This window comes from Nomascus leucogenys, chromosome 13 (genome assembly GCF_006542625.1).
Source record: "Nomascus leucogenys isolate Asia chromosome 13, Asia_NLE_v1, whole genome shotgun sequence".
Classification (NCBI taxonomy): domain Eukaryota; kingdom Metazoa; phylum Chordata; class Mammalia; order Primates; family Hylobatidae; genus Nomascus; species Nomascus leucogenys.
The window spans coordinates 32,185,470-32,205,272 of NC_044393.1; the positions used below are offsets into that span (position 1 = coordinate 32,185,470).

Below are 19,803 nucleotides of genomic sequence, written 5' to 3' on the forward strand. Positions count from 1 at the left end.
TACAGGCGCCCACAGCCACACCTGGCTAATTTTTTGTTTTTAGTAGAGATGGGATTTCACCATGTTGGCCAGGCTGGTCTCAAACTCCTGACCTCAAGTGATCCACCCACCTCGGCCTCCCAAGTGTGAGCCACTGCGCCCGGCCAGCCATTTGTTTTCATCCAGGGAACGACATGTACTTAAAAGTATCTGTATCTTAGAAGGGAGGTAGATGCCAGTAATCACTTGAATAAATGTTTATTTAAATTAATACCTTTCCAGTGGGGCGCGGTAGCTCACGCCTGTAATCCCAGCACTTTGAGTGGCCAGGGCGGATGGATCACCAGAGGTCAGGAGTTTGAGACTAGCCTAGACAACATGGTGAAACCCCATCTCTACTAAGAACACAAAAAAATGGCCAAGCACTGTGGCCAAGCACTGTGGCTCACGCCTGTAATCCCAGCACTTTGGGAGGCCAAGGCGGGTGGATCACGAGGTCAGGAGATCGAGACCATCCTGGCTAACACGGTGAAACCCCATCTCTACTAAAAATACAAAAAATTAGCCGGGCACAGTGGCGGGCACCTGTAATCCCAGCTACTTGGGAGGCTGAGGCATAAGAATCCCTTGAAGGCAGGCAGCGGAGGTTGCAGTGAGCCAAGATCGCGCCACTCTACTCCAGCCTGGGTGACAAGAGCGAGACTCCAGCTCAAAAATAAATAAATAAATAAACCCATAATGCTACACTATTCCAGATGTCTTCTCCCTCATATATATACAATTATTCTATTTTTTTAAATGAATCATTGACAGTTTGAATCTGCTTCACATTTTATGAATATTCTTGTATGTCAATAAATATAGACATATCAATTAATGGCTGTATCTGTTCCATAATTACTTATCCTTGATTTTCAGCCTTTTTCCAATATTTTCACTTTAAAGATACTGCTAAAGCATCATCCTTGTAGCTAAATTTCTGTACACATCCCTAATTCTTCCCTTAAGATAAATCTTAAGAGATGGAACTGCTGGGTCAAAGGCTCTTGACACATACTGTGAAAATGTCCCTCAGAAGAAAAACACCCACTTACATTACCAGGAGTGTGCCAGTTCCCCAAACCCTCCCCAACTCTAGGCACTGCAGCGCTCATTTTCTCTAAACTATACCACATAAGCTATCCACTAAGATAAATCATGAGATTAGTTACTCCCAACCTACACAGCCGCTCAGTGGTTTGGCCAGCATTTCATAGCTTCTCTCAGTGGACTAGGGCAATTCAGAAAGTACTTCTGGGGGCCGGGAGTGGTGGCTCATGCCTGTAGTCCCAGCACTTTGGGAAGACGCGGCGGGCAGATCAGTTGAGGTCAGGAATTCAAGAACAGCCTGGCCAACATGGTGAAACTCCGTCTCTACTGAAAATACAAAAATTAGCCTGGGGTGGTGGATGCACCTGTAGTTCCAGCTACTCGGTGAGAATCACTTCAACCCAGGAGGCTGCAGTGAGCCAAGACCACACCACTGCACTCCAGCCTGGGGGACAGAGCGAGACTCTGTCTCAAAAAACTAAACTAAAATAAAATAAATAAAAATAAGGTACTTCTGGTCCTTATAGTGTCTCAGAAACATCTGTTATTGTTGTTTTTGTTTTTGTTTTGTTTGAGATGGTGTCTTGCTCTGTCGCCCAGGCTGGAGTGCAGTGGCATGATCTTGGCTCACTGCAACCTCCACCTCCTGGGTTCAAGCGATTCTCTTCCCTCAGCCTCCCAAGTAGCTGGGGTTACAGGTGTGTGCCACCATGCCCAGCTAATTTTTCTATTTTTAGTAGAGATGGGGTTTCACCATGTTGGCCAGGCTGGTCTTGAACTCCTGACCTCAGGTGATCTGCCTGCCTCGGCCTCCCAAAGTGCTGGGATTACAGGCATGAGCAACCGCACCCGGCCAGAAACATCTGTTATAACAAATATTTCATTTATACTGTGACATCAATCTAGACCCCAGAGAACGTCATCTTCCCATGGTCTCTCCTATGCTCACTGCAGCCAGAATTCCACAAGTATCTTTATAACAATGCTCTAATTGAGGTACTTAGTGTAGAAACACGATATTTTAGAATTGGGAGGAAACTTTGATTATCACCTAACCTTTTCAGTCTATAAGATATTAACTTAAAGCAAAAAGGGATTCTCCAAGATCACACAACAAAAATCCTAAGGATCATGGTAAAAACAGTTACCAGAGGTGTTCATTACATGCCAGGTGCCATGATATACTAAATATGTATTATTTCTGATATGCAAAACAATCCTGTAAAGCAGCAATTATTCCCATCCTAGAAGCTGAAGATCAGAAAGATTAAATGACTTGCCCAGTATCACACAGTTACGTAAAAACAGAGCCAGATCTAGACCTGAGGCTCCTGACTTCAGCACAATGTTCTTTCTACATCCTTCTGCCCTCTTACCTTGTGAATTAAAGAAGTGTGTTCATGAAGTTAAGCTCTCTATTTGCATAGAAAAGAATACTGTATTTATTTCCAAGTAAATCCATTATCCATAGTCTTCTGTCTGGAATAGGGGTTCTTTAGTATCCCCAGTCTAAATTTTCCTCTCTCCTCCATTTCTGCTTTCATTATTCAGCTTAACTCAATAAGCTTTTTGTCAGTGGTTCACAATAGTGTGTACTTGCTAGAGGTCATAAGCTGTGGGCTTAAAGATACCTGGGTTCCTTTCTCAGTAACATTCAAGGATGACACTCTATATCTTCACACAAAAAGTAGATCTAAGCGGCCAGGCTCGGTGGCTCACACCTGTAACCCCAGTATTTTGGGAGGCCAAGACGGGTGGATCACAGGGTGAGGAGATTGAGACCATCCTGGCTAACACAGTGAAACCCCATCTCTACTAAAAATACAAAAAGAATTAGCCAGGTGTGGTGGCGGTCACCTGTAGTCCTAGCTACTCAGGAGGCTAAGGCAGGAGAATGGTGTGAACCCGGGAGGCAGAGCTTGCAGCGAGCCGAGATCACGCCACTGCATCCAGCCTGGGCAACAGCGCAAGACTCCGTCTCAAAAAAAAAGAAAAAAAAGTAGATGGAGTCCTGGGCACAAAGGAACTTAACATCTACATAGACGCTAAGGTCCTATCATACACAATAAATAAGACAGTTTGTTTAAATTATACAGTATGAACTCTAAGTATAGAGAATTAGAAATTAACACGGCTGAAGTCAAGGTACGATTAAATATTTTTCATTGACCATGACCAAAACAGTAGTAATTACACTAAAATGGAAGTTACCTCCTGATAGCCACTTTCCAAGCTTGGGATAGCCATGGGACAGTTCTGGCCAATGAGAACTAAGTAAGAATCTGCTGAGGGATTCCTAGGAAAAAAATTTTCTTTCCTGAAAACAGCTATCATCCTTATTCCTGCCCTTTCCCTTTATCCTTCTTCTTGCCTTGAAGGCAAGCTGGAGCTATGGCAGTCATCTGGTATACATGAGTAGATGGCCAAGAGAATAATAAACACAGGGCTTAACATCAATGAGCTAATGACTATTAAAGATCAAATATCAGCTACTATATACCTCTAGACTTCTGGTGTTTTTTTCAATTTTCCATGACCCGCTAAAAAGCCTTCTTATATTAAAAAAAATAGGCCAGGCACGGTGGCTCACGCCTGTAATCCCAACACTTTGGAAGGCCAAGGCCGGCGGATCACCTGAGGTCAGGAGTTCGAGACCAGCCTCGCCAACATGGTGAAACCCTGTCTCTAATAAAAATATAAAAATTAGCCAGGTGTGGTGCCAGGTGCCTGTAATCCCAGCTACTCGGGAGGCTGAGGCAGGAGAATCACTTGAACCCAGGAAGCGAAGGTTGCAGTGAGCTGAGATCACGCCATTGCACTCTAGCCTGGGTGACAAGAGTGAGACTTCATCTCAGAAAATAATAATAATTTTTGTATAAACAATTATAGCCACATTTTCTGTCACCTGTAGTCAAAAGCAATTCCAACTAACAGAGTCCAGAATGCCCTCTCTGGCATTTACCACATGTATATGACAATAGGCAAGTCACTAATTCTCTGCCTAACTTCTTACCATAAACAAATAAGAAGGTACTTCAAGTGCTATGAAACACACTATCGTAAGGTATTATCACTGCTGATACCTTTCCTCTCCTTGACCACATTTCTATTCAAAGGACTTTTAGTGAAAGATTCCACAGTGACTGACGGTGGTTAAAAACCCCTTGCTGCAAGGAGGAAATTTTCCTTTTCTTGTGAACAAATATGCTAGAAGACATGGGAAAATCTTGGATTCCCATGATCTTAATGCCTAACTCAGGTCACTGGGAACACTTCCCAGGCATGAATGTAATGAAGACGACTAAAGCTGGGGGAAGGAAGAGGCAGGAATGTAATATGCAGCAACCCCACTTAGCCTCAAAACCATGATTCCACCAAAGCATGATGCTGAAAACTACCTGGAAAGTGTTCAAATTTAACCCTTCACATCCTTTTCTTCTTTTTCATCTCTGTTTTTTAAAGAATCTAGCCTGTTGCTCAGGCTAGACTCAAACTCCTGGGCCCAAAGGATCCTCCCTCCTCAACCCCTCCTAAGTGGCTGGGCATGGTGGTGTGTGCCTGTAGTCCCAGCTAATCAGGAGGCTGAGGTGGGAGGATCATTTGAGTCCAGGAGTTCGAGGCCACAGTGACCCACAATTGCACCACTGCACTGTAGCCTGGGCAACAGAGTGAGACTCTGTCTCTTAAAAGACAACAACAACAACAACAAAATAGTTAAGCAGTATTTATTTCCCTAGATCTATGTTTGCAGCCCAAAAGAAACTGAGCTTTCTGGAATTTTTATTAAATGTTCATGACAAGCAATGATTGCCTAATCTCTTGATTTAAGGAAATAATCCTTCCCATTTACGTGGCCTATAAATTGACTATTAACTTATCTAAATGTTACATATTCTCTTTCTAATATTTCTATATAGAACTACCAGCCTGGCCAACATGGTGAAACCACATCTTTCTACTAAAAATACAAAAATTAGCTAAGTTTGGTGGCACATGCCTGTAATCCCAGCTACTCGGGAGGCTGAGGCAGGAGAATCACTTGAATGCAGGAGGCAGAGGTTGCAGTGAGCTGAGATCATGCCACTGCATTCCAGCCTGGGCGGTAGAGTGAGACTCCGTCTCATAAATAAATAAATAAATAAATAGCCGGGCATGGTGGCTCACGCCTGTAATCCCAGCACTTTGGGAGGCCAAGGTGGGTGGATCACCTGAGGTCAGGAGTTCGAGACCAGCCTCAACATGGAGAAACCCTGTCTCCACTAAAAATACAAAATTAGCCGGGCGTGGTGGTGCGTGCCTGTAATCTCAGCTACTCGGGAGACTGAGGCAGGAGAATTGCTTGAACCTGGGAGGCAGAGGTTGCAGTGAGCCAAGATCGCACCATCGCACTCCAGCCTGGGCAACAAGAGTGAAACTCCATCTCAAAAAAAAAAAAAAAAAAGAAATTGAGACCATCCTGGCCAACATGGTGAAACCCCGTCTCTACTAAAAATACAAAATTAGCTGGGTGTCGTGGCATGCGCCTGTAGTCCCAGCTACTTGGGAGGCAGACGCAGGAGAATTGCTTGAACCCGGGAGGAGGAGGTTCCAGTGAGCCGAGATCGTGCCACTGCACTGCAGCCTGGCAACGGAGTAAGACTCCGTCTCAAAAACAATAATAATAATTAATTTAAAAAATTAAAAATAAATAAACAATATTTCTATATAGAACTAAAAATGATTCCTGGGGCATTGACTTAATAAAAGGGTATATAAATTTGAAAAAGTTAAAAATAAAAACAGCTATTAACTTTTTTCTTTTTTTTTGAGACAGTTTCACTCTTGTCGCCCAGGCTGGAATGCAGTGGCACAATCTTGGCTCACTGCAACCTCTGGCTCACGGGGTTCATGTGATTCTCCTGCCTCAGCCTCCCGAGTAGCTGGGATTACAGGCACCTGCCACCATGCCCAACTAATTTTTTGTATTTTTAGTAGAGATGGGGTTTCACCATGTTAGCCAGGCTGGTCTTGAACTCCTGACCTCAAGTGATCCACCCGCCTCAGCCTCCCAAAGTGCTGGGATTACTAGTGTAAGCCACCGTGCCTGGCCAACGGCTATTACTTAATGAGCACTTATGACATGCCAGACACTGTTGACAGTGTCTTAACATGTATTAACTCACTAAATCCTCACAATAATCCTATAAAGTAGGTACTGTTATTATCTTCATTCTATAGTAAGGGACTTGAGGCACAGAGAGATTTACTACTTATTCACAGTCATGCAGCTAAGAAGCAGTAAAGCCAGGATTCCAAATGGAATAGACACCGAAGGTGGTGTTCTTATCCACTGCCTCTCATATTTATTTAAAAATAGACATTTAAGCTGGGTGCGGTGGCTCATGCCTGTAATCCCAGCACTTTGGGAGGCCAAGGCGGGCGGATCACGAGGTCAGGAGATTGAGACCATCCTGGCTAACACAGTGAAACCCCTTCTCTACTAAAACTACAAAAAAATTAGCCGGGCATGGTGGTGGGTACCTGTAGTCCCAGCTACTTGGGAGGCTGAGGCAGAAGAATGGCGTGAACCCAGGAGGTGGAGGTTGCACTGAGCTGAGATCGCGCCACTGCACTCCAGCCTGGGCAACAAAGGGAGACTCGTTTCAAAAAAAAAAAAAAAAAAAAATTGACATTTAAATAGATAAATAACAAATGTCATGGAGCAAGAGAAAATAACTTCCAAATACTGTCTACTATAGGCCAGGCACCTTATCAGACACTTCACATAAATCGTCTCATTTAAACTGCATTAACAATATAGACAATAGATAGATGTCTTTATAAATAGATGCTACCATCACCATTTTATAAACAAAGAAACAAGCTCAGAGAAGTTACACTATTCCAAGATCACCAAACTAATACATAGCAGTGTTGAGTTTTAAAAGACCAGGTCTGCAGGATTCCAAAATCTGGGGTCTCTCTAATGCACAAGTTTTCCTATAAACATTGCTTCAAAAAGGAGGTAGGTAATCAAATCATAAGATCCTGTTCAACAAAGACAAATTCTGCTCTTTACGAAAACTAAGCATCCCTGATATGCTCATAAAGAAAACTTTAGCAAATTATAAATCCTGTTCTAAATATATTTGGAAAGCTCTGATCTGAATCTTCTCATAAAATTTTTTAAAAATCCCTTGATTCCTCTTTTTTAAGTGTACTTTTCCATATAAAGTTTTTCCTCTATATAAGACGGTGGTTAGTGAAAACCTCAGTGATATTCTAGAGTAAAGACTATGAAGAGGGTTCAAGCAGCAGAAGAAAGGTTGTCCTCTAAGGTCTAAGACTACATTTGATTAGTGGGGAACAAAAGGCGAGGGGTGCAAACCTAAGTATACTTAATCTTTAGGTGAAATTTTAAAAACAAAATATTATTTTCCTAACATGATCTGTTTTTAAAAAAAGCTTCTTTTAAGCTATATTTTGGTCTAGAATGGCCAACTCAGGAGACCATCCCCTCTCCCTGGAAAAAGAGAATAAATAAATACATATCCATTGAGAAGTCTGAGTCTCTTCAATGAAGGCTGATAGCACAAGTACATCAAGAAAACGAAAAGTTAACTATTGGGTAATTTTGGTTTCACGACACTACCTCCCTCAGAAATAATAAATATGAGGATGTGAAATCTTCCAAAATTAAAGTCCACAGGGCCTAGTGGGAAATGGAACAGGCCAGAGTCAAAGGCAGCTGTTTAAATGAGAGAGCCCCAAGGCATGGTGGGAACTGGATGCCTTGCTGCGCCCCTTAATCAAGATTGAATTTCTGTCAACAGGTCTCACAAAAAAAAAAAAAAAAAAAAAAAAAAAGGCACATGCGTCAACCACATTCCCCCAAACAAATCAAGCTGCCAAGCAAGAGAATCAGCTTCACATTTCAAAATTATCTGAATCTACCACAGCTTCAGATTCTTACAAAACTAGAAATATTCTGTATGGAAAAATAGCTATTAATGACCAATATTCCTACAAAGATCCAAGGAAGAAGCCTATTCTGTATGCTATGAACCAATTAGGTTCCTCTAAAAACTGCCTATTCAATGCCATCTATCATGTCTTATAGCCCATTTTTGTTTCCAAAAAGCGAAGACTAAAAGGATAGATAGATAGATAGATGATAGATAGATAGATAGATAGATAGATAGATAGATAGATAGAGATATAAAATCTCGGCTGGGCACAGTGGCTTATGCCTGTAATCCCAGTACTTTGGGAGGCCAAGGCAGACAGATCACGAAGTCAGGAGTTCGAGATCAGCCAGGCCAACATGGCGAAACCCGTCTCTACTAAAAATACAAAAATTAGCGGGCGTGGTGGGTAGTGCCTTTAATCCCAGCTACTCGGGAGGCTGAGGCAGGAAAACAGCTTGAACCCAGGAGGTGGAGGTTGCAGTGAGCCGAGATTGCACCGCTGCACTCCAGCCTGGGATAGAGCAAGACTCCTTCTCAAACAACAACAACAAAAAAAATCTCTTCCCTCCAAGAATGCACAATTGAATGGGGGAATGCAAACAATTACAATATAGGGCTATCCTTGCTGCAAGAGGGGATAAACAGAGAGCGCTCTGGAAGTGCAGAGAAGGAGAACAGGGTAAAAGAGGATCAGAGAAGGTTTCCTGATGTAAGTAATACTTAAAAGATACAGACAGACCTGTGGAGTTCTACAAGCTAAGAATGAACATTGACTTTTTCTAGGGTAAGAGATAAATGGAAGGGGAAGACAAATACAAATTAGGAAGACTGCAGACAAAGCAATGTAACCTGTTCCCACATTCATCTGAAATTAACCTCCCATTGCCTCCCATCTTTCTTCACTCTCAAACCAAAAATAACTAGTCTTGACAAGCTCTATAAATCAAAAGGTGCAGGTTCAGACCGGGTGGGGAAAGCTGCAATGGGGTGCATTCTAAGCAGGGTGAAATAGTGGACTACCAGCTCCTAAACAAAACAAAGACTTTGGTGTGACAGATGCTCTCAAACACCTTGCTATCCAGCCAGTGAGATATGACTTGCCCATTTCTATTAAAGAGAAAGTCATGAGTTAAACTGGTAATGTAATGGAATAAACAGAGTAAGACATTAGAAGTATAGTTAGTTAAGATGGTACCATCCCAGGCAGTGCCATTTCTCCAGGGACATCCTCTCCTACTTTCACAAGGAATAAGAGATCCTGTTACATTACCACAAGTAAAATAGAGTGGAGTTATTTTCATCTTACCCAAAGAGAAAACACCTACATTTTTTTCTTGTATATAACGGATTAGCAGCAGTCAGTAAATGGCAACATAATCCAGCATGCAATTTTAACTGCTAATCAAAGTCACAAACTAAGTCTGAAGGAAGTTTAATAGACTTTGTGTTTCCACATTTATGTTTGCTAACTTCTATGTTGAAATTGGATCTGTTTACAGAAACAGATCTACGAAGCTTCCAAAATTGGGTCAATTTAAAATCCAATGACAATCCCTCACTGTCCAACACTCAGAAGTCAGCACAGGACACATGGACACTTGTTCTAATTCATCACTGTCCAGAAACTTCAAGCAAATATATTTCCTATCATTTCTCTCCCAAACTTGTATGTTTCATATTGCCCTTTTTTAAAGATTACAAACTCAGTTTTGCTATAATTTATCCATAGAACTCAACAAACCATAATCTACCTATGACTAATAGGACCTAGATGGAAATCAATGATGCCGTTTACTACTAGGACAAATAATGACACAGAGCTTTGTAAAATACTAAAAGGAAATCTTAGTAGAATCCCAAAATGATCTGATATTCCAATAGTATGAAGCTGAAAGTTTGTAATGGTTGACAGTGTGGCTGCAGATTACAATCCTAGTCAAATGGCAGTCATTTCATTTTATAGAGATTTATTCCCTTCAAATGGTATCTGGTTTGGGGAATACACACACCCAAACCCAAGAACCCAAACCTGAGGTCAGGAGTTCAAGACCAGCCTGGCCAATATGGCAATACCTCATCTCTAATAAAAATACAAAAATTAGCCAGGTGTGGTGGCACGCCTGTAATCCTAGCTACTCGGGAGGCTGAGGCAGGAGAATCACTTGAACCAGGGAGGCAGAGGTTGCAGTAAGCTGAGATTGTGCCACTGTATTCCAGCCTGGTTGACAGAGTAAGACTTTGTCTCCAAAAAAAAAAAAAAAAAAAAGTGTTTACCTATGGATGGTGAGAGTGAAGAAGTAACAAGGTTGGAGGAGCATTTTAAACCACGAAGCTTTTTATATTCTTTCGATTTTTGCACCATGCAAATATATTACCTATTTTAAATTATACATTTATGCCTATGTGAATTATATACTGTTTTAGGTAAATCAGCATAATCTTCCTATAAGGCAATTTGGTGTTACATGTCAAAAGTTTTTAAAAACATATTTTTTCGTTTGTTTGTTTTTTGAGATGGAGTCTTGCTCTGTTGCCTAGGCTGCAGTAGTGCAATGTCGTGATCTCGGCTCACTGCAACCTCCACCGCCCAGGTTCACGTGATCCTTCTGCCTCAGCCTCCTGAGTAAGTGGGATTACAGGCACCCGTCATCACACCTGGCTAATTTGTGTATTTTCAGTAGAGACAGGGTTTCACCATGTTAGCCAGGCTGATCTTGAACTCCTGACCTCAGGTGATCTCCCCGCCTCAGCCCCCTCAGAGTGCTGGGATTATAGATGTGAGCCACCACGCCCGGCCAAAAATACGCATTCTTTTAGACCAGCAATTTCACTGGGTAAAAATAATATAAAGAACCAAATAGTGGAATACCATATAGCCATTACAATTATGTTGTAGAAAAATTTGGCCGGGTACAGTGGCATGCACCTGTAGTTTCAGCAACTCGAGAGGCTGAGGCAGGAAGATCACTTGAGCCCAGGAGATGGAGGCTGCAGTGAGCTGTGATCACGCCACTGAAGTGCACACTCCAGTGACAGAGCAAGTGATAGAGCAAGACTCTGTCTCAAAAAAAACAAAAAAAGAAAAGAGAAGAAAATTTATTAATGCACGGGGAAATATTCATAGCCTGATTATTAAGTTAAAAAAATTAGAGGCCAGGTGTGGTGGCTCAAGCCTGCAATCCCAGCACTTTGGGAGACCGAGGTGGGCAGATCATGAGGTCTGGAGTTTGAGACCCCCCTGCCCAATATGGTGAAACCATCTCTACTAAAAACACAAAAATAGCCGGGCGTGGTTGCGGGTGCCTGTAATCCCAGCTACTTGGGAGGCTGAGGCAGGAGAATTGCTTGAACCTGGGAGGCAGAGGTTGCACTGAGCCAGAGATCGCGCCATTGCACTCCAACCCGGGCGATAGAGTGAGACTCCGACTCAAAAAAAAAAAAAAAAAAAAGTTAAAAAAATTAACAAAAGTTTTTAGTGTATGTTTTTTTTAAAATGAAATACAGTTGGCTATCCGTATCTATGGGTTCCGTATCTGTGGATTCAATCAACTGCAGATCAAAAATATTTGGGGGGAAAAAAAACTGCAAGGCCGGGCACGGTGGCTCACGCCTGTAATCCCAGCACTTTGGGAGGCAGAGGCAGGCAGATCACCTGAAGTCAGGAGTTTGAGAGGAGCCTGACCAACATGGAGAAACCCCATCTCTATTAAAAATACAAAATTAGCCAGGTGTGGTGGTGTATGCCTGTAGTCCCAGCTACTCAGGAGGCTGAGACAGGAGAATCGCCTGGACCCGGGAGGCGGAGGTTGCGGTGAGCTGAGATCGCACCATTGCACTCCAGCCTGGGCAACAAGAGCGAAACTCGGCCTCAAAAAAAAAAAAAAAAAACTGCATATGTACAGACTTTTTTTGAGACAGGGTCTCCTTCTGCCACCCAGGCTGGAGTGCAGTGGCGCCCTCAGCTCACTGTAACCTCAAACTCTTTGGCTTAAGTGACCCTTCACCTTGGCCCCCCAAGTAGCTGGGACTACATGTAGGTGCCACCATGCCTGGCTAAATTTTTTTATGTTTTTTTTTTTTGTAGAGACAGGGTGCCACTATGTTGCCCAGGCTGGTCTCAAACTCCTGGCCTCAAGCAATCCTCCTATTTAAGCCTCCCAAAGTGGTGGGATTACAGGCCTGAGCCACTGTGCCCAGCCAAGACTTTTTTTCTTGTCATTATTCCCTAAACAATACAGTATAACAACTATTTACATAGCATTTACATTGTATTAAGTATTATAAGTAATCTAGAGATAATTTAAAGTATATGGGAGTATGTACATAAGCTATATGCAAATACTACACATCATTTTTTATCAGGGCTTGGGCATCTAAGAATTTTGTTTTGTTTGTTTTGAGACAGAGTCTTGCTCTGTTGCCCAGGCTGGGGTGCAGTGATGAGATCTTGGCTCACTGCAGCCTCTGCCTCCCGGGTTCAAGGGATTCTCCTGCCTCAGTCTCCCAAGTAGTTGAGATTATAGGTGCACACCACCACACCCAGCTAATTTTTGTATTTTTAGTAGAGATGGGGCTTTGCCATGTTGGCCAACCGGTTTCAAATTCTTGACCTCAGGTGATCCGCCCACCTCAGCTTCCCAAAGTGCTGGGATTACAGACATAAGCCACTGTACCCAGCCGCATATGAGAATCTTGATATCCTGGGAAGGTCTTAGAACCAATTCCCCATGGATATCAAGGAATTACTATATAGACATAGAAAAAAATTATAAAGAAATCTATCAGAATGCTAACCACGGTTTATCTGAGAGGTGGGATAGTGGGTGATTTTATTTTCTTTTTGCTTTTCATAATAAATAAATTTCCTTCCAAAATATGTGTTACTTTATAAAATTACATTAAAGTCATTTAAACACTTACGAAGCTGATATATTAATGTTCCTTATTCCTATGGTCACTGCCTTACCTGTGATTTAACCAGTCTATCAGGCCTACAGGCCTGACTCCAAGTTGCAATCTTCTCTTTCACCCCTTTTCTGAAATCTTGAAGTCTGGCAAATATGCATCAAGAACCTGGAAGAAGCAGAAAAGTGATGAAACAGGTTCCAAGTTCTCTGTAGTAAAAAAGGGGTTAACAGGCTGGGAGCAGTGGCTCACGCCTATAATCCCAGCACTTTGGGAGGCCAAGGCAGGTGGATCACTTGAGGTCAGGAGTTCAAGACCAGCCTGGCCAACATGGTGAAACCCCATCTCTACTAAAAATACAAAAATTAGCCAGGCATGGTGGTGCACGCCTGCAATCCCAGCTACTTGGGACACTGAGGCAGAGGAATCGCTTGAACCTGGGAAGCTGAAGCTTCAGTGAGCCAAGATTGCACCAGCCAGTGTACTCCAGCCTGAGCAACAGAGTGAGACTCTGTCTCAAAAAAAAAAAAAAAAAAGAGAAAACTTTCACTACTTTGTTTTAGTAGGTACAAACAACATTATTTTTTAATTTCCAAAGTAACCCCTAGGTACAATTTTATACTTTTCTCACTGTTCTTTATTCCCCGTCTACCAAGTTTCCCTACACAAACAAAAACAGAAACCCTCCCCAGTTATCTATCCTTTTTTCACAGAGTACCTTGGGCTGCTGATCTCTACATCTCTGTCTCAAATACAGATCTATTCACAGAATCGCTTGGGTTATGAAATCTCTCTAAGGCCAGGTGAGGTGGCTCACACCTGTAATCCCAGCACTTTGGGAGGCCGAGGCAGGTGGATCACCTGCGATAAGTTCGAGACTAGCCTGGCCAACGTGGTGAAACCCTGTATCTACTAAAAATACAAAAATTAGGCCAGGCGTGGTAGCTCACACCTATAATCCCAGCACTTTGGGAGGCCGAGGCAGGCAGATTACAAGGTCAGGAGATCGAGACCATCCTGGCTAACACAGTGAAACTCCATCTCTACTAAAAATACAAAAAAATTAGCCGGGTGTGGTGGCATGCGCCTGTAGTCCCAGCAGCTACTTGGGAGGCTGAGGCAGGAGAATTGCTTGAACCCGGGAGGTGGAGGTTGCAGTGAGCCGAGAACGCATCATTGCACTCCAGCCTAGGCAACAGAGCGAGACGCCATCTCAAAAAAAAAAAAAAAAGTACAAAAATTAGCCGGGTGTGGTGGCAGATCCCTATAATCCCAGCCACTCAAGAGGCTGAGGTAGGAGAATTGCTTGAACAGGGGAGGCAGAAGTTGCAGTGAGCTGAAATCGCGCCACTGCACTCCAGCCTGGGCGACAGAGTGAGACTCCGTCTCAAAAAAAAAAAAAAAAAACTCTATATGTCAATTTTGCTTCCTAACTTTACCCATAGCAAAGAAAATTAAGTATGTCAAAGGGCATTTAAATCTCCCTCCTCTTTCTCCCAGGAACTGAAAGAGAATTAGGGAAGAGACCCAGAAAAAGCTGAAGGAAAATTAACCAGGAGATGAAGAAGAACCCTGAACACCTCCTGGTAACTAAAGAAATGAAGGACTCTCACATAATCCCGGACAAACTTAATTGCAATAAATTAATTTTACCAAGGTTGGAATACACAGATTTAAGCATAAGGTTAGCCAAATAAACCCTATTCTGATAATTTGAAAGTCTAAACAAATTTACCAACCTAGTTGAATACAATCCAGTTTTTCATACCCGCAATTTTGTAGTCAATTCAGATAGTGCCTTCCTGCCTACTCAATTCAACAGGTATTTAGTGGGTGATTCCTATGCACCAGGATTGTTTCAGTCCCTGTCTAACCAAACTCTGCTTATCAAGAATTAGACAAGGGTGGCTTTGTGAAGCACAGAAACACAAACTGGCTCTTGATCTCCCTCACCTCTAAATTGTCTGGACACTTAGAATACAAAACAGTAGAGCAGCCAGATGGTGTCCTGTCTTGTTCTGATTCTCACTTGCCAATTTCAAACCATGTTTTTGTCCCCAAACATACCAAAAAACCTTTGAGTACATCACATATCTGTATACCCATAATATCTCATGCCAATCTGAGCACACAGTACCCTGAAAGGTCAACTAAATGGCTGAGTTAGCTGAGAGCCACATAATTTTGATCCAAGAATGCCAGCTTAATACCGAACTGACTCACCCAAACCAACCAGGGGGACTCAAGTCTGACGTGGGGGTGGTGTAATACACTAAGGCCACAATACAAGAATATCCTTACTACAGCAGCAAATAGTCCTATTTTTGACAACATTTGATGAGTGAGAGAAATTCAAAGAGAGGCCATAGGATGGTAAGGGTGAAGCAGGAAGTAAACCAAGAGCTGGTCTTAAAGCAAAATCCAGGAGTCAAAAATCCTCTTCTATCCTAAGTAGGCCTGATTTGGGGGGAGTCCATGCTACTGAACTACTAGAAAATTATATGTGGAAAGCCAGACGTTATATGTCAAGAAAATAGGGGGTAAACCAATTCTACATTATAACCTGGTTTGGTTTTCCTTCCCCCTCCAATCTGTAAATATTGAGAAAGGAAATGAGAAAGGGAACAATATCTGGTGATTCCATACAAAAAGAGAGCTGGACAAATATGGATAACATATAATGAATTTTAAATCCCAAATAGAAGACAACTCCAAGTGGACTTAAACTCTCCCTCAATTATGTTCCCACACCACCTAATTATTATCTTCCTGTTTCAGACAACAGTTTTGAAATGTACTTATTTGTGACTACCTCTGTTTTCCTCCATCAAACGCCACACTTCCTGAGGGCATGGCTACTGTATCACCCATTTCTCGAAATGTATCTAGATTCTGGGCCTCAGTTTCCTCCTCCTTCCTCCTTCCTCAGTTTCTGTCAAGAGGGACCAAGAATAGCACCAACTACATTGGCTTGGCGAGGAAATTAAATGAGAACGGGCATGCAGGGTGCTTAGTTCAGTCAATGTTTATAACCTGTTAGCATGGTAATAACAATAATAATCGTTACCGTTATTAGCCGACAGCCTCCCGCAACTGCTTTTCCCCCTCGTTTCCCGGACGGACTTCACAGCAAAATCCTGTCGCCAAGAGAAGCGTGGCCCGAAGCCCCTGCTCGCACCCTGCCCCGCCTAAGCGGCGACCGAGCACCGCAACCGCCTCAGAAGCCAGGCCTAGCGGCGCGAACGGCGCTAGGAGCAGTAAGGTGAACTTCAGCCGTTCCAAACTCCGGGAGGAGGGAGACCCGCGCCCCAGCTGCTCCCTCTTTTCTTTCCACGGCTCACCTAGCCTCGCCTCAGATCTGACAACGAAGCGCGAGCCAACCCGCCGCGGGACTCATTCAGTATCGTTGAAATTTTGAACCCAGGCAGCCTAGTCAAATGCACCAATCAGAGCGCCGGGAAAGCAATTCCGGCTCCCGATTGGCCCTACAGAGCGCAGCAATACCGGAAGTCAGAAGGAGGTACCAGCGAACACCGCGTCCCGGAGTTCCTGGGAAGCGTAGTCTCCTGCGCCTGCGTGAGTCCACTGGACCAGCCCTTAGGAGTGCATTATTACGAAGACCGGAGTGCTCTGCTCCAAACTATTTGGGAAAGGTGGTACCAACTGAAGAGGTGGAGAGTCAACTTAGATCACAGAATGGTGCGTATCCTGGACCTCCCCAAGTTTTCAGGGAAGAAAACTCTATTTTTAAAAATTATTCTCGTTATGGTGCATTATCCCTTGAAGGTTCAGAGGAGTTCACTTCGTCTTAACGTGGAGTCGCCTGCATGCAACATAGACTCGCCCGTAGCGTCCCTCCCAATAGTGCATGAGTCTTTGAAACCCTTTACCCAGTCCCTGCCCTGATCTTATGAAACCCGCGGTTCGTTGGGAGCTTTATCCGGTTTTATTCCCAACTGCATCCGGCTTTATGATCCCCATGTAAAAAGAAAACAAAGGCTTGGAGAAGTTGAACAAACATGTCCAAAATCACATAATAGATGGAGAAGATGGGATTCGAAGGAAGAAGATCTGTTCTTTTTATACACCACCGATAATTAATTAGAGGCCGGGCTTCGTGGCGCTCACCTATAATCCCAGCTACTCGAGGCTAAGGCAGAAGGATCCCTTGAGACCAAGAGTTCCAGAACAGCGTAGACATCATAACGAGACCACCCCCACCATCTTAATTTTTTTAATCAATTAGAAAATAGCAGCAACAAGAACAGCAAAACAACCCCTTCATAATACCAGCAAAAGCTAAAGATTAAAAAATTAAGCCTAGGCTGGGTGCGGTAGCTCACGCATGTAATCCCAGCACTTCGGCAGGCCGAGACAGGCAGAACACTTGAGGCGATGAGTTCGAGACCAGCCTGGCCAAAATGTTGAAAACCCCCCCATCTCTACTAAAAATACAAAAATTAGCCGGGCGTGCTGGCGCGTGCCTGTAATCACAGCTACTTGGGAGGCTGAGGCAGGAGAATCACTTGAACCCAGGAGGCGGAGGTTGCAGTGAGCCAAGATTGAACCACTGCACTGCAGCCTGGGCGACAGAGTGAGACTCTGTCTCAAAACAAAAAAAAAGGTCAAGGCAATTCCAATGAAAGTCCCAGTGGGTTCTGTTCTGGAATTTGCCAAGTTAATTCTAAAGTTCCTGTGGAAGAGCAAAAGCACAAGTATTGGCATCTTGAATTTTGAAAAAGATTGGGGGAATTGACATACCAGATTTTGTACATATTAACATGAAAGTATAGTAATTTTTAAAGTATGGTTCAGTTAATTCACACCCATGGGGGTACAATCAGCAAAATCCAGACAGTAAAACCACAAGACAAACAATTTAGTTTCTTCCAAACATAAACTGCCAGAGTTTGGTTTTGTTTTCTTTTTGTTGTTGTTGTTTTGTTTTGTTTTGTTTTTTGAGATGGAGTTCCGTTCTTGTAGCCCAGGCTGGAGTACAACGGTGTGATCTCAGCTCACTGCAACCTCTGCCTCCCGGTTTCTCCTGCCTCAGCCTCCCAAGTAGCTGGGATTAAAAATGTGCCACGACACCCAGCTAATTTTTATATTTTTTGATAGAGACGGGGTTTCACCATGTTGGCCAGACTGGTCTCGAACTCCTGACCTCGGGTGATCCCCCTGCCTCACCCTCCCAAGTGCTGGGACTACAGGCCTGAGACACCACACCTTTTGTTTTCTTTTTTAAGAGTCCTTGTGTTGTAGAGATACATATAGATACGGTAGGGATAAAATTACTCTGCCACCTGCTTCCAAATAATTGGGAGTAGGCAGTGAAGATAAGTAGGTGGGGATTTAGATGAAACAAGATTAGCTACAAATTGATAATTGTTGAACCTGGTGATGGTTCATGATACATAAATACATACATATACTCTTGTATGAGTTTGAAATTTTCCACAGTTAAAATGGGGTGGTTGCCTGGTGCTACTTGGAAGGCTGAGGCAGGAGAATCACTTAAAGCCAGGAGGGAGAGGTTGCAGTGAGCCGAGATCGTGCCATTGAACTCCAGCCTGGGCGACAGAGCAAGACCCTATCTCAAAAAAAAAAAAAGGGATGGGGGAGTGGTGGTTGTTGTGGTGGTTTTGTTGTTTTGAGATAGGGTCTTGCTGTCACCCAGGCTGGAGTGCAGTGGCAAGATCACGGCTCACTCCAACCCCGACCTCCCAGACTCAAGTGATCTTCCCACCTCAGCCTCCCACAGTGCTGGGATTACAGGCACCTTGTCCAAAAAGGTATTTTGGGCCTGGCGCGGTGGCTCATGCCTGTAACCCCAGCACTTTTGGAGGCCGAGGCAGGTGGATCACGAGGTCAGGAGATTGAGACCATCCTGGCTAACACGGTGAAACCCCGTCCCTACTAAAAATACAAAAATACTTAGCCGGGCGTGGTGGCAGGTGCCTGTAGTCCCAGCTACTTGGGAGGCTGAGGCAGGAGAATGGCATGAATCCGGGAGGCGGAAATTGCAGTAAACCAAGATCGCGCCACTGCACTCCAGCCTGGGAGACTGAGCAAGATTTTGCCTCAAAAAAAAAAAAAAAAAAAAGTATTTTTGCTGGGCGCAGTGACTCACGCCTATAATCCCAGCACTTTGGGAGGCCAAGGCAGCCAGATCACCTGAGGTCGGGAGTTCCAGACCAGCCTGACCAACATGGAGAAACCCTGTCTCTACTAAAAATAGAAAATTAACCAGGCATGGTGGCAGGCACCTGTAATCCCACCTGTTCAGGAGTCTGAGGCAGGAGAATCGCTTGAACCCAGGAGGTGGAGGTTGCGGTGAGCCAGGATCGCGCCATTGCACTCCAGCCTGGGCAACAAGAGTGAAATTCCATCTCAAAAATAAATAAATAAATAGAGGTATTTTTAAGTATGGTATTGTCTTAGAAGTTAAAAGTGGGAGAAATCAGTAGAAGAGTTTAAGAGTCCAGAAACACACTCAGCCAGTTATGGTGGCTCATGCCTGTAATCTTAGCGCTTTGGAAAGCAGAGGCGGGAAGACTGCTTGAGCCAGGAGTTTGAAATCAGCCTGGACAACATGGCAAGATACAAAAAACTTTTTAAATTAGCCAGGTGAGGTGGTGCGTACCTATAGTCCCAGCTACTCAAGAAGCTGAGGTATGAGGATCACTTGAGCTTGGGAGGTCAAGGCTGCAGCGAGCCATGATTCTCCAGCCTGGGCGACAGAGCTGGATCCTGTCTCTAAAAGCAAAAACAAAATCCAGAATTCATGTATATCAGAATTTAGTAGGCCAGGCGCAGTGGCTCACGCCTGTAATCCTAGCACTTCAGGAGGCCGGGGGTGGGGGGCGGGGGCAGATCACTTGAG

The 19,803-nt window shown here is 43.6% G+C and overlaps 2 protein-coding genes across 2 annotated transcripts in view; one reads left to right on the forward strand and one right to left on the reverse strand.

Moving 5' to 3' along the window:
* Nucleotides 1–16,340, reverse strand: part of TPX2 (TPX2 microtubule nucleation factor) — a 61,733-nt gene extending 45,393 nt beyond the window's left edge. The window contains exons 1-2 of the mRNA XM_003273497.3: nt 15,988–16,340; nt 12,982–13,088 (exon numbers count right to left, since the gene is read on the reverse strand). The gene's annotated coding sequence lies outside the window, so the exon portion shown is untranslated. The remainder of the gene's footprint in view (nt 1–12,981; nt 13,089–15,987) is intronic.
* Nucleotides 16,341–16,530: 190 nt separating this feature from the next.
* The window catches only part of BCL2L1 (BCL2 like 1), a 78,262-nt gene continuing 74,989 nt past the window's right edge, over nt 16,531–19,803 (forward strand). Inside the window, exon 1 of the mRNA XM_030826742.1 lies at nt 16,531–16,619. The gene's annotated coding sequence lies outside the window, so the exon portion shown is untranslated. The remainder of the gene's footprint in view (nt 16,620–19,803) is intronic.